Source organism: Pelodiscus sinensis, chromosome 1 (genome assembly GCF_052426305.1).
Source record: "Pelodiscus sinensis isolate ZL-2025 chromosome 1, ASM5242630v1, whole genome shotgun sequence".
Taxonomy (NCBI): Eukaryota; Metazoa; Chordata; order Testudines; family Trionychidae; genus Pelodiscus; species Pelodiscus sinensis.
Genome location: NC_143052.1, coordinates 223,448,353 through 223,464,044, shown reverse-complemented (window position 1 = coordinate 223,464,044; position 15,692 = coordinate 223,448,353). Strand labels below are relative to the sequence as shown.

The following is a 15,692-nucleotide window of genomic DNA, read 5'->3' as shown; positions in this document are numbered from 1 at the left end:
CCCTAGGCTGTGATTGCAAATAAATTGCTTAAAGTATTGGGTTTTCTCTTTTTTTATATAGCTTTCTCCATTTTTTTTATTACAAAAACACACCTGTCTACACAACCAATTTATTATTTGGCATTAATTTGATGCTGCACAACAAAATTTTATATCAACACAGACCTGAGACCTGAATGAAGCATATAGTGAATGAATATATTTTCTGAATATATTATTTATTTGTTTACATGACATTACATTTGAGTCAGGGTCTGAAAATATGTCTTTAAGAAAATTACAGCTAATAGGAATGTTTGCTGAATAGCTTGGTGGGTATTATGCCAACTTGACAATTTTTACTATTGAAAGGAGCCAAATATAAAAGCACCACTAGGATAAAGTCACAAATCCCATGAGAATTATTATACTTTTCATGCTTTTATGTACACTATAATTGTGCTTTGAAGGCCAAAGAACTAAAAATTGCACACTGGCCTTTTTTTTCCCCCCATCTAAGTTTTCATTGTGACAGCTGCCATACTAACGTCAACATGTTGCCCGTCTTATAAAAGTCCCTGTGCTGAAGGAGTCATTCATTCATTGAGGTGACAATCTGCAGTACTTGTCTCAGGTCAATTGACACTCATGGTGACAAAGTATAAAAAGGCTAAAGAATTGTGACATGACACATACTTTTTGCATTGGACATCACCATGCAATGTTATCAGTTTCAGTGCTTTTCAGCAGGATTGTTAGCCTATCAGGAGAGGTGGATTTAAGACTCTGATGTGTAAACCTCAACTATTTTGGAGGTTTGGCTGAATTATCATCATTTATACATTTGAAGGCATACCCAAAATTTTCCAAGATCACCTTGGATTGCATATGAGGATGAAAATCCTGCAAAATGACAGGAATGATGCAATTAAAAACAAATAGCAAGACACTATACATATAAGTAAAGCTTCAGGTTATATTTCAAGTGTTATATTTGAGAAATAGTACATGGTATTAAGGGTATTGTAATGTGCAACCATGCAACAAAAAGATGTGATTATGCTATTAGGTACAACACAGCATCCAGGGCAGGATATAACTGCACTGTCCCAAAGGGGAATTCAGTGTTTCTCTGAATTTCCAGGTATGTTTGCTCGCTACAGGTGCATCTACACAGCAGGTCTTAACTCAAAATAAGCTACTCAAATTGAGCTACATCATTTGCGTAGCTTATTTCAAAATTGGGAGCATCTACATAGAACTTATTTCAAAATAGAGCACTCTTCCTTCGACTTCTCTTACTCTTTGTACAATGTGAGTTACAGGAGTCAGGGTAAGAAGTCCTCCCTCCTAATAGCATTTCGACATTATTTTGAAATAACTGCCTGCTATATAGACGTGGACTAAGATATTTCTAAATAACACTAATTATTTCGAAATAATGCTGCTGTGTACATACATGAGACACTGTATGGGATATATGGGACACTTTATAATATTATTAATACTAATATTAAAAAAATTCAGTAAATTGTGCCAGATGCACTGTGCGAGATATCTGTGAAAATTTTATAATTTGCCAAGTTTGATAATCTTGTTTAGATGGTTGTAGCACGATTATGAGTTATAGATATGAAGGTGTGGCAGTGTATGCATACCCTGTAATGAAAAACAGGGGTGACTGGTGTGTATGGACACTGTTACTACCTCTCCCTATCTGTTGGTGACCTAAGTCAGTCCATCACCCCAAGGAAGTACAGCCTAATGGCTAGAGTGTATAGAGCAGCCTTTGTTTGCAGGGCAGGGCAGTCCAATGGTCCATACTGAGGGATCTGTCACTAGAAGGAGGTGTTGGGGCAGCAGCCCTGCTTGGGAGGGCCAGGACTTAACCAACTCCACCAGCCCTAACCCAGGGCCTTGGCAGTAGTGGAGTGATCCACCATTAGCTCAGTGGGGAATCCTACCAAAACATGCTGAGCTTACTTGGGTGGGACAGAGCCCTCGTATACTGTCCCTGAGTCACTTCCTACAGTCCCTGGTGGTGGGGCAATCCGTGAAGCTTCAGGAGCCTTTGAATTCTTTTAAATTTATTTTAAAATGATTGTTTGTTCTTATTTAGATACGAATAAAGTATTAGGAAGTCACTTAAAGTGTTTTGTAGCCTTTGGGAGACAGTGCAAGGGGAATGTCATTTCTACTCACTGCCTGTCAAGATGGATCAGGTTATTAATTGAGATGTGCTATTCTTTAACTGAAAATCTGACCATCTCTTTGGTAGGCTTATGGTGGCATCAAGGGCCTGCTTTCATGCTGTTTCCATCTTAGAAAGCAGGGGTTGCTACCGGAGCCACTCACATATTTAAACATGGCATGTAGGTCTGATGCTCATTTAAGGAGGGCAGTTTGGCAACGCTTGCTTAATTAGAACTTCTCAGTCCACCTTCTTGGGGTTTGTAACTAGACTCTGACAAATGGGAATATGCAGAGATCATCTTTCAGAAGAAAGGTTGCTTTGCAGTGATAACTCTCAACATATTCACACTAACTGCTGACCATCCCTAATACTCACTAGGAATCTGAGGTTTAATGGAAGGAACTCAGGTGGCTGGAGTTGGGGAAAGGCATGACCTATATGAACTTGGCTTTGAACATTCAGTACCACAAAAACTCACTTGTGTAATTCCAACGGCTTTCGTAGAGTATCTAAGTGAGTCGGCCCACATGTATTAATATTCTGAAGCAACACCTTTGAAAAATTCTAATTCCTGGTATTTAACCTGTCTTTTTCGCCTAATTGGACATCATCTTCAGTGCTCAGGATTCTGAATCATTAAACATTTATATTTTAAAAGAGCATAATCAATGACAATGTAGCTTCCACTTTTAAAGCCACCTAAGATTTTGTATAATGTTCTGGTCACGGTGTATGTCAGAATGTGCTTTGGCCTAATTTAACTTGATCAAATACTATTGTTCTGCTGATGCGAACAGACTGGTACTTCTGTATTGTGGATTGCTTTTCTTTGTTAAAGTTACAATTTACATAAAAGAATACTGTAAAAAATGTCAAGAGTTGCTGCTCTGGAACTTCGCTAGCATAAGAGTTAGTGCTATTAAAATGCACTGCTATGACAACATAATTATTAGTACTGCATTCATCAAATAAAAAAACTTATCTTTGGTTGCATGGTGTGGTTGTATATTGCAACTCAGAGGGCATGTCTAGACTACATCCCTCTGTCAAAAGTGGGATGTAAATGAGTCTGATCGAAAGTGCAAATGAAGCACTGATTTAAAGATCCTGTGCTTCATTTGCATATTCATATCCAATCGCTGTTTTGAAAAAGGGTATTTCTTTTGGAAAAAAACCCTTTTTCAGAAGAACCCGTACGCCTGAAAAAATGAGGAGTACAGGTTCCTTTGAAAAAGGGTTTTTTTTCCAAAAGAACCATGTCTAGAGTACGGTTACACCTTCAAAATACCGTTTTTCGAAACAGCAATCGGACGCAAATATGAAAATGAAGCACGTAATATTTAAATCCGCGCTTCATTTTCACTTTCAATTGGGCTCCTTTATATCCCTCTTTCGACAGAGGGATATAGTCTAGACATGCCCAGAGGTCTGTTCTGTCACTGTGATCATCATTCCATTAATGTAAGTGGGAAATACACTGCACACGCTGTTCAGGAAACACATGTGTGCTGTGCAAATATTCTGGAATACAACACAACACACAATATATTACAAAGAAATAACATCCTAATGGTATTTTAGCACTATATGTAAACATATATTGATAAATGTCAAAATGATTGCACTAACAACAGTTCAGCTTTTGTATTACAAATCTGGGGTTTAGTTTCATTTTTGTGTTTAGTAGAAATCTTTACTGACTTATCTAGGATGAACTAGTTCAACTTCTTTTTTTAAACTAGACAATAAAGTAAACCAGCACTTTTATTGCCTTTTTGCTCTCTTCCCCTACCTCCATAGAAGATTGCTTCTCATACCAAAACTGCGAGTTTCAGTATAGATAATTTAAGGGCCTTTCCATAACAAATTAAATTGCAATTAAATGCCAATAAATTCAAAACAGTGCATCATGTGAACATGAAAATTGGATAGAAAGGGGAAAACAGTTCACTGAGATATGTTAATCTGCATTAACAGAGGGAAAGAATCTACTAATCTCAGTGCTGTATTGCCTCTAGTGCTGACACACAAAGTAAAGGGGGAATGCTCAAGTTATCAGCTTTAAAAATGTAAATGAAATTTTTAGCAGCTCTCTCTACAAGAACAACATGAAAAATAATTGATTGTGAAAAATGCCAGTTTTGAACCTTGTTCTTTTAATTTGTAATTTAGAGATGCCTCACTCATCAGTGTTAGTCAATAATAGAGAAATGCAAAGTGCTCCACTTAGGAAGGAACAATCAGTTCCATACATACAAGATGGGAAGCGACTGTCTAGGAAGGAGCATGGCGGAAAGGGATCTAGGGGTCATAGTGGACCACAAGTTGAATATGAGTCAACAGTGTGATGCTGTTGCAAAAAAAGCAAATATGATTCTAGGTTGTATCAACAGGTGTGTTGTAAGCAAAACTCGTGAAGTCATTCTGCCGCTCTACTCTGCGCTAGTTAGGCCTCAGCTGGAGTACTGTGTCCAGTTCTGGGCGCCACATTTCAAGAAAGATGTGGAGAAATTGGAAAGGGTACAGAGAAGAGTGACAAGAATGATTAAAGGTCTAGAGAACATGACCTATGAAGCCAGGCTTCATGAACTGGGCTTGTTTAGTTTGGAAAAAAGAAGATTAAGGGGGGACATGATAGCTGTTTTCAAATATCTAAAAGGGTGTCACAAGGAGGAAGGAGAAAATTTGTTCCTCTTGGTTTCTGAGGACAGGACAAGGAGTAATGGGCTTAAAGTGCAGCAGGGGAGGTTTAGATTGGACATTAGGAAAAAATTCCTAACTGTCAGGGTGGTCAAATATTGGAATAAATTGCCAAGGGAGGTGGTGGAATCTCCCTCTCTGGAGATATTTAAGAACAGGTTGGATAGACATCTGTCAGGGATGGTATAGACGGAGCTTGGTCCTGCCTTGAGGGCGGGGGGCTGGACTCGATGACCTCTTGAGGTCCCTTCCAGTCCTATTATTCTATGATTCTATGATTCTATGAATAATGTAATATTGGTGCAAAAAATAAAAAGGAACATTATTCTAGGACACGGGTTCCTAAACTGGGGGGCGTGCCCCCCTGGAAGGCATGAAGAAATTTCAGGGGGGCATGAGGCGACCTAGTTCCCCCTGTCTCCTCCCCTGATTAATCTCACCCCATGTTTTGCTGCTATTTTTGTTTTTCAGTCCTGGTCAGTCAGTTCCTTTTTTTTTTTTTTGCTCAGTAAGGGCGCATGATGCCAAAAAGTTTGGGAACCACTGTTCTAGGATGTATTTCCTGGAGTTTGTAAGCAAAACCCAAGAAGCAATTCTTCCAAGCTGCTTAATGGCATAAGAAAAAGATCTAGAAAACATGACCTATAAGGATGTGAAAATGCGATTATTTGGCTAATCGTATAGTCGATATAATTTGGATCAGCTATATGATTAGTCGATAAGGGCCTCTGCAGAGCTGTAGCAGGGGTCGTTCCAGAGGAGCCTACTCAAGCTCATACTGAGCAGTCCTAGCTCATGCTGGCTCCAGAGCCACTCGCGAGGCAACTCTGTATTTTAAATGTACTAACTGCTGCTGAACTCTTAGTACATTTAAAATGCAGAGGCACAGCAATCAGACTACTCTAGCACCAGCCCCTATTCTGTGAATCGGAGTTGCTTGGCATCAACAGCCCTTGTCTGCGGGGGCTGGGCTCAGCTCCCTGCTGGGTCCCCTGCAGACAGGGACTGTTTCGCAGCAGTATCCCCTATCCTCCCCCCTCCCTCCCACCCTGCTGCCTCTGGTAGAGGCAGCAGGGAGGGGCAGGTGGCACCACGGAGACAGTTCTGGGGGGAAACAGCTTTTAAGCCAGCTCCCCCCAGTACTGGCTTCTGTCCCCCCCCCCCCTTGCTGCCTCTGATAGAGGAAGCAACTAGTTGAGTCAACTATCTGATAAGCATTTGCATATCGGATAGTTGACTAGTCGCTTAAATGCCCAATGACCTACAAGGAAAGACTGAAAAAACAGGGTTGTTTAGTCTGCAGAAAACTGGGGAGGAGGAGCCCAACTCTAAGTTTATAGAGAGGAGGAGGAGAAACTTTTTTCTCCTTAACCATGGGGAAACCAGTTAGTTGGCTTAAATTGCATCAAAAAAGATTTCAGTTAGTCCTTATTCAGAACTTTTAAATTGTAATGTTAATTAAGCACTGGAACAAATTACCTACGAATATTGTAGAATGCCTTATTAGAGGTTTTTTTTTAACAAATTAGACAAATACGTGTCAGGGAAGGTCTAGATAATACTTAGTTCTATCTCTGTGTAGGAGACTAAACTAGATGACCCCTTTAGATACCTGCCAGTCCTACATTTTTATGAGTTACAAAAATAAAAATGTTTAAAGAATCTCTTTTAAAGAGAAAAGAGTTGAAAGTTGTCAAGATTTGGTTGCCTGGTTTAATCCTCCTTAAAAGTTTTATAGTGTGGATGTTCAGTTCCTAGATCTTCCCAGGGTGTATGTTCACTTCAGCACTTTTTAAAAATCAGGCCCCTTTAAAGTATGTCTTGCCAAAATTACTAATCACTCTTCAAATCCTTGGACAAAAATTCAGATTGAAATAGGGGGTTTTAAGATGGGAGAGTAATAATTGCAACCATTTTGTTCACTCTGTTGCCGGCTTTAAAATTAGGCAGCCACAGAGGGTTATACAGTGCTCTGCAGCATGTAGAACGTTCACTTTTAAATCCATAGGACCGGTGGTGGAAATGAACCAGAAGTAATCGGACTGCAGTTCTGGAAATAAAAATAAGTATTCTACTCTGTTGCTGGGTGCCAGGTTTGCCTTGAGAATATAGCTGGTTGAGGAATAGAATAAAAAATGTCAACTCATACATTTTCCTGAAATTTCAATATTTGAAAAATTTTAATGAGTCCTAGTGAATTTCTGCATCTTGGAATCTACTATAGTAATCAAAATGAATTCCATCAGTGCCACCCACTGCAAGTCAAGTCTTTAAATATGTACAGTATATAGTAATAAATGCCAAAAACTAGGGTCCAGAGTATCCCACTTTGTATAGCATTCCATGAGAGATGTGTAGTCCTCAAAGGAGAGGAGACTTTCTAGTCATTGTTTATTTCTGTTTTCTGCTCAGCACATGCTGTTTTCCTCTATGCATTTACCTGTGTTTTAACTTAGGGTAAAAGGAGTTTTTTCAGCTAATGATAGTGGATTTTCTGAACAATTTTTTTTTTTTTTAGGCTATGAAGAGTTTAGGTCAAAATGTGTTCTCAGTTACTCAGGTGTTATTCTAAATTAGTGGAGATAAGAATATAAGATCCACCATACTGGGTTAGAGCAATGGTCAGTCTAACCCAATTATTGGTGATATATCTTCCTCTGTAATTCAGCTTTCCTAAAATACTTTTGGTTTCATTTTTTTAAAATGTAGTATCCTTATACACCCACAGAACAAATGAACAATTGTTTTTCCTTAAAATAAAGGGGAACAATCACTATCTATTGAGACCTTCCAAATAGTTTTCCCACATTCTCTTGTGGAAAAAATAATACTGATAAATTTGTTCCTTGTACTTCTTACTTTAGGGTGCATGAATCCTGTTGCAGCTTTTTATGTGAAATGCCAAATGTGTTAATATACATCACATTAGACCTAGTTTAATAAGTTTTGCCTCATTTTTGTTTTTGTCCTTCTCTTGCTTGCTTTGCTCAAGAGTTTTTCATATCAATATTATTTGCCTTTTCTTACATGAACAAAGGAATTAGAGACTATTAGTGGTTAATCATGACTCCTGTTGATGCAGAGAACCCCAGTGCCTACTTACAAATAAAAAAAATGTAAAATCATTAATATAGCTGTCTTGGTCCGGGAATTGAACATCTCCTTTAACACTACACACTTCAAAAGCATGATACTAACAATTGCCAACTAAATGTTTTGTTTTCCTATTACGAGAACAGATCTCATTAAATTCAGACTCTCAGTACATCAACCTTTTAGTGAAAGTAGTCAGACAACTGGCTTTGTATGAGGAGGGGCACAAGAGAGAGAGAGAGAGTGCAAGCACATACAAGAGAGAGTTTCCATTGCCTTTAAAAGCTTTGCTTTCTGGTTAAACAAAGAATACTATGGTAGCTGTAGTAACATTGATTTAAGAACCTACCAGTGAAAGAGCATAGTGGATGTCCCTTGCCAGCCACATTCTATTCCCAGACTCTCCTTGCAATCATATGACAGTACTTTTCCCTCTTATAAAAATTGGAGCCATAAATGATCAGTTTCAATGCAAGACATCCTGAACTAAATTAGCAATGTTCTTAGTGACTAGGAAAAGGTTGACAGATTTGATTGTTCATCTAAAATAACAGATATTTTAAAGAAACTAATTTAGTACCAATTCAACGTCAGCATGAATGGCTTGCTGTCAGGTACTATACTATATATTTGTGATAGTAAAACAGTCTTGAGGGTTCTGACCTATAGAATTTAGAGCCGGAAAAAGGATATAAACTAGGGCAGCTTCTGTTTTTAAATAAACCATCTGTTTGGAAAGTGGGCAGCAGAAACAATGAAAAAATAATAAATATAAAAAGTAGACAACAATTATGTATCTACCTTCAAAAGTGGACGTTTGCTCACAAAATAACTTCTTTAAAAAAAAAGGGAACGTGCGTTAGAAATCTCCAGAGAAACACACTTCCAAAAATAGCTTCAGTTCAGTGCTAGGCTTGAGCCGGCAACATCCTGAATATTCAGAACATAGCACTGATTCATTCTAATTTTAAAATCAGATTCAAATGACAGACGCTGTCTTAGGCAAAGTGCTTCAGGGAAAGGAGTTACTTCATATGCCTTCTGCGTAATGTATCAAGTGTGGCTGACCACCTGGTTCCTCTCTCGCCCACAATGTGCTTGTTTCTCAAAAAACATTCACTGAAAACATGATTGCCTGGAGTTGGCTAATGTATCATTACCTCATTAAGAACACTGTCATGGAGGGGAGAGTACCTCAAAAGCATCAGAATGAGAGAAGAACTGTGTGGAAAACAAGGTATCCAATCGGCACTATTGACTCAGAAACCGTAATAGTTGCAGACCAGGATACTTGGCTACACATACTGGCCACAAAACACTTGCACACATAGGAAAATAACCACCCTCTTCCTGTTGCCCACAACAGACAGATAGTGCTCCTCCTCATTCCCTTCTTCTCTTACCACAAGCATCTATTTTACTTCCTCTGCTTCTGCCAGTGTAGGCAGGGACCCTCCCTTCTTCTTCACATATCTTGGTCTAGGTGCTCGTGCCTCAATATGAGGCCCTAACACCATAATTCATTACATTTTCTTCTAATATTTTTGTTAATTGTGTAACACATTAGTACTTAAACAAGTCTTTAAAAGCTTCTATTTACTCTAAGTCCTTTGACTTTTTCTGTCCAGCCAGCCAGCATGGATTTGTAAAGAACATCTCATGTCAAACTAATCTGAGAGCTTTCTTTGATAGGATAACAAGTCTTGTGGATAAGGAAGAAGCGATTGATGTGGTATACCTAGACTTTAGTAAGGTATTTGATACGGTCTTGCATTATATTCTCATCAATAAATTAGGCAAATACAACTTAGATGGGGCTATTATAAGGTGGGTGCATAACTGGCTGGATAACCATTCTCAGAGAGTAGTCATTCACAATCCTGCTGGAAGGGATTCTGCAGGAGTCTGTTTTGGGACTGGTTCTGTTCAATATTTTCATCAATGAGTTAGATATTGGCATAGAGAGTACGCTTATTAAGTTTGCAGATGATATGAAGCTGAGAGTATCAGAGGGGTAGCCATGTTAGTCTGAATCTGCAAAAGTGACGAGGAGTCCTGTGGCACCTTATAGACTAACAGATTTATTGGAGCATTAGCATTCATTGGCAAAGACCCACATGGTCAGATGCATGTAGCAGAAATTCCAGAGGCAGGTATAAATATACAGGCATAAGAAACGAGTACCAATCAAGAGTAAGACTAGAGATAACGAGGTCAATTTAGTTGGGAAGGATGAGGCCCACTTCTAGCAGCTGATCTGGAGGTGTGAACACCAAGAGAGGAGAAACTTCTTTTGTAGTTGGCTAGCCATTCACAGTGTTTGTTTAATCCTAAAATGATGGTATCAAATTTGCCGATGAACTGTAGTTCAGCAGTTTTTCTTTGAAGTCTCTTCTTGACTTTTTTTTGTTGCAGGATGGCTACCTTTAAATCTGCTACTGTGTGTCCAGGGAGATTGAAGTGTTCTCCTACAGGTTTTCGTATACAGGCAGTCCCCGAGTTACGCGGATCCGACTTACATCGGATCCGCAGTTACGAACGGGGCCCTCCCTCTCCCTGGTCTCCAGCAGACCAGGGAGAGGAAGCAAAGCGGCGGAACACGCAGGCAGCGGACAGCCCAGACGCGTCTGGGCTGTCCGCTGCCTGCGTGCTCTACGGCTTTGCTCTGCTTTGCTCCCCGTCCCCCTGGTCTACAGACCAGGGGGACGGGGAGCAAAGCAGAGCAAAGCGGCGGAGCACGTGGGCAGCGGACAGCCCAGACGCGTCTGGGCTGTCCGCTGCCTTCATGTTCTGCCGCTTTGCTCCCCGTCCCCCTGGTCTGCAGACCAGGGGGACGGGGATCAAAGCCGCGGAGCCTGGGGTTCTTAAGTTGAATCTGTATGTAAGTCAGAACTGGCGTCCAGATTCAGCCGCTGTTGAAACTGATCAGTTTCAGCAGCAGCTGAATCTGGACGTCAGTTCCGACTTACATACAGATTCAACTTAAGAACAAACCTACAGTCCCTATCTTGTACGTAACCCGGGGACTGCCTGTATTGCCATTCCTAGTAGGGACTGTCCAGTTTGGCCGATGTATATAGCAGAAGGGCATTGCTGGCACGTGATGGTGTATATTACATTGGTAGTTGTGCAGGTGAATGAACCCATGATGGTGTGGCTGATATGAAGCTGGGAGGGGTTGTAACTGCTTTGGAGAATAGGGTCATAATTCAAAATGATCTGGACAAACTGGAGAAATAGTCTAAGGTAAATAGAATCATAGATTCATAGAGCTAGAAGAGACCTCAGGAGGTCATCAAGTCTAGCCCCCTGCCTAAGGCAGGACCAATCCCAAATAAATCAAACCAGCCAGGGCTTTGTCAAGCCGAGGATGAAGTTTAATAAAGACAAATGCAAAGTACTCCACTTAGGAAGGAACAATCAGTTTCACACATACAGAATGGGAAGCGACTGTCTAGGAAGGAGTACTGCAGAAAGGGATTTAGGGGTCATAGTGGACCACAAGCTAAATATGAGTCAACACTTTTGCAAAAAAAGCAAACATGATTCGCGGATGCATTAACAAGAGTGTTGTGAACAAGACACGAGAAGTCACTCTTCCACTCTACTCTGCGCTGATTAGGCCTCAGTTGGAGTATTGTGTCCAGTTCTGGGTACCACATTTCAAGAAACGTGGAGAAATTGGAGATGGTCCAGAGAAAAGCAACAAGAATGATTCAAGGTCTACAGACCATGACTTGTGAAGGAAGACTGAACGAATTGGGATTGTTTAGTTTGGAAAAGAGAAGATTGAGAGAGGACATAATATTGGTTTTCAGGTATCTAAAAGGGTGTCCCAATGAAGAGGGAGAAAAATTGTTCTCCTTAGCCTCCGAGGATAGGACAAGAACAATAGTCTTAAACTTCAGCGAGGGAGGTTTAGGTTAGATGTTAGGAAGAATTTCCTAACTGTCAGGGTGGTTAAACACTGGAATAAATTGCCTAGGGAGGTTGTGGAATCTCCATCTCTGGAGATATTTAAGAGCAAGTTAGATAGACATCTATCAGGGATGGTCTAGATCAGTATTTCTGAAAGTGTTCTGCGGAATCATACTCAGCAACAAATCAACTGGCCGCCCCGGTTTATTTATTTACCAGCACCGTGGCCACAGAGCCTCACGGCTTCCATTGGCTCCGTTTTGTCCTTTGCAGCCAAAGGTGAGCCACAGGAAGTTGTGGCCCGGTCCACGTCGCTTCCCGCAACTCCCCTTGGCTGCAAAGGATGAAACAGAGCCAATGGGAGCCGCAAGGCTCTGTGGCCACGACACTGGTAAATAAACAAACCAGGGCAGCCAGTTAATGTGTTTCTGAGAGTGATTCTGTGGAACACTTTCAGAAACACTGGTCTGGATGATACCGGGTCCTGCCGAGGGGCCAGGGGACTGGACCTGATGACCTCTCGAGGTCTCTTCCAGTTCTAGTGTTCTATGATTCTACTTACCAAAAGACTATGAGAAGCTCCATGCAAATACAAAAAGGGGAAAATTCAGAATATAAATAGCTTGCAGTAGGCATTTCTTTCATCTTTTAACTAGAAATACCAGTTCCATGAGATCAGATGAAGCAACATATTGTGACTTTTTGCAAATACATTCTTCATTCAAAACTTGCAACTGAAAAAAAAGAAAAAGAAAAAAGTGTGGTATCCAGATCAGTCCTGAGTTTGTTCCCTGAGTCTAGGAATTTAACTTAGGTTTGGATTCCAGTGCAAATACATATTTGAACTTGACTCTCCTTGACTATATTGCTGTTTCTTTTATGGCACCAGAATGGCATTCAGGATCCAGGATACAATGGCAGTGTTGCAGAGGAAAGCTGCACCAAGTTGTACCCTAGAGAGTCATAAACCAAAAGACAAATAAAAGGAGGCCTATATTTATGTTTTTTTAAAAAATCCTCAGGAATTTTAAGCCAGTCTCATGACATTTTTGGGTCCTGACTGCTTGAATGCTAGGAGTTAGAAATGCTGCACTGGAGGGAGTCCAAAGCCTTTGACTCTGAGTCAATATTAATCCTCCAAACACACATGAGAATATTTCTGGTCTTTACAGCTGATTTAGAGTTAACTCTTCATTTTGTCATCAGAGATGTTTCCACTGTTACAAAGGCTCTGTGCAGTCATTCAGGTAGAATTCCTATTGACTCCAGTGGCAGCTTTGCCTGTATAGAGACTTCAAGATCAGGATAATTTGTTATCCAGAATCTCCTCATTGTCTTCATCTCTACAGGCCAGGCCAGTGTACTAAAACTTCCCCAGACACCTCAAAATTTCACTTTCTTGTATAATTGCCATACTTATGAGAGTTGATATGATTCTCAGAAAATTCCTTTTATTCCCTTACTCATCTCCTTAGCTCATGATCCAGGAAAAAATTACTTAGGTGGTACCTTTTCATAGAGGTTCCCAGAGGGTGTCAATTAACCATTTGCTAAAGCTACTAAAACACTATAGTATAAACACAAGGTAAAAGCACACACTGAAAAAAAAAAGAAAATATACCAAAGTTAGATGTAATCACTTCATACACAAGAGTATATTGAGCCTAGATCTGCAAAATTAAATGAGATAGAAATTCCAGGAAAATAATTGTATGCAAAGAAATCTAAATAAATGCACAGATCATGGCACATTTCTCCTGAGAAAATGTCTGGCTGCTGCTAGCTTGTTAAGTGGATTCATTGTCTGTCTCTGATCTATCATAGGTGTTCATATTGCCCACCTAAACTCCCCTTTCAGTTTCTTCATTTTTAACATGCAGAGTGCCACTTTAAAATAAATATTAATTGATTTTTTGGGGAATATGTTCCTTTACCATTCCAGAGTCCTTTAATGTAGCTAGGACCCTCACACAGCAATACCTATTATTCTAGAGCTGGTCTGAAAACCACTTTATTTCATTTTCTGCCTCCCCTCTCTCAAATCACACTTCCTAGTAATCCAGCAAGGGGAAACTCACTACAATCATGTACATATTCCACCATTGCAGCTATACGTGATCTTTGTCTATTGTATGTAGTTGTCAAATATTTATCAAGTAATTCAGGACCTTTAAGGATGAAAGGCACTGTATAAAAGTATTATGTATAAATTTACAGTGTAAGGTCCTCCTTCAGTATAATGAAAAAAATACATTTTGTCTGTTTCCCTTTCCTCAAAACTGAATAATTTCCATTCCAAAGTCTTAGAGGTAGGTTTAGAGTTATGAGCTTCAATTACAGAGAATCATGCTGGCAGTTCTGTAATAACATTTCTAGTAATGTTCTTGTATTGTTTATAGCTGGCAGTGATTCAGGGCAGTGACTCAGGAATTATGGACTGGGTTCTGAAAACACTGCATGTGAGCAATTCCCATTCAAGTGGGAGTTGCTTAAATACAGCTGCTATTGCATCCTGAGGCTACATCTACACTGGAGCAGAAAGTCGACATACGGTAGACAACTCCAGCTACATGAACAAGTTGAGATACTTCAGGGCCTACTTTGCAGAGGGTTGATGGGAGAAACTCTCCCATGGACTTCCCTTACTCTTCTCTTTCAAGGTAGAGTAACAGGGTTGACCTCAAAGTGATCTGCAGTCGATTTGGCTGGTCTTCACCGAACCCACTAAATCAACTGGAGGTGGATCAATCTCAGAGTGTCAATCCCAATGGTTGTATAGATGTAGTCTGAAACTCTGAGTACATATATTTTAAGAAATGGAAGCCACTATAGTCAGTGTGTTCAATCGACGATGGGGAGCTATATGGAAGCAGTACAAAATTTAAAAAAAGGGTAGAACTTGTGCAAACATCAAAGTTGGCTTAATTAGTAAAGACCAGTTTTACTTATAAGAATGCAAGTACCCACGACACAAAGATGATGCAGGTTTGAACCAAGTGCCCTGGCAGTGATGTTTCGCAATAACTACTTTAATTTGCTACAGAGCCTGAAAAAAAAAAAGATTTGAAAGAATTCTGATGTGCCTAACAAGCTGAAAGCTAGAAGCAACCAAGTGAAAGAATGTAAAAAATGCCGTAAATTGTAGTTGTGATCTGCTGAAAATTAAAGTCAGTGTAAAATTGGACTTGATAGTTTCTGTAAAACTAAGTAAACATACAAAGCATACAAAAATATTTCTGTTTGTAATTTTGTTTATATTGATCAGTTTATGCCCCTTTTCTTTTAGTTTGGTACCAGTAATCTTCCTACATACTTCAACTGTAGAAAATACCTCACAAGATATGAAAATGTGCTTAGTTGTATTAAATGTACTAACAGCCCAGCAGAAATAACATTGTTCTGGCATTTTGTAGGTCCACCTGTCCAAAGACTTTGCATTCTGTAAAATACATTGAGATACTTACTTTAGTGCAAAAATAAATACGGAACAAGAATGTCACAATTTTGGGAAAGATCAACAGAGACTTAAGCAGTTAGGGTGTGTCTAGACTACATGGCTCTGTCGACAGAGCCATGTAAATTAGTTTATTCGGCATAGTCAAAGAAGCGGGGATTTAAATAATCCCCACTTCATTAAAATAAACATGGCCGCCACGCAGTGCCAACAATAAGCTGATCCGACACAGCTCAGCAGTCTAGATGCAGATCTGTCGGCTGGGGAAGCCTTTGCTGACCGATCCCTTATGCCTCATGAAACGAGGTTTACAGGATCAGTCGGCAAAGGCTTCCCTAGCCGACAGATCTGCAT

The 15,692-nt window shown here is 39.9% G+C and overlaps 1 protein-coding gene across 4 annotated transcripts in view; it reads left to right on the top strand.

Moving 5' to 3' along the window:
- The window catches only part of STS (steroid sulfatase), a 186,611-nt gene that overhangs the window by 125,413 nt on the left and 45,506 nt on the right, over window positions 1-15,692 (top strand). The gene's annotated exons all lie outside the window — the stretch shown is intronic.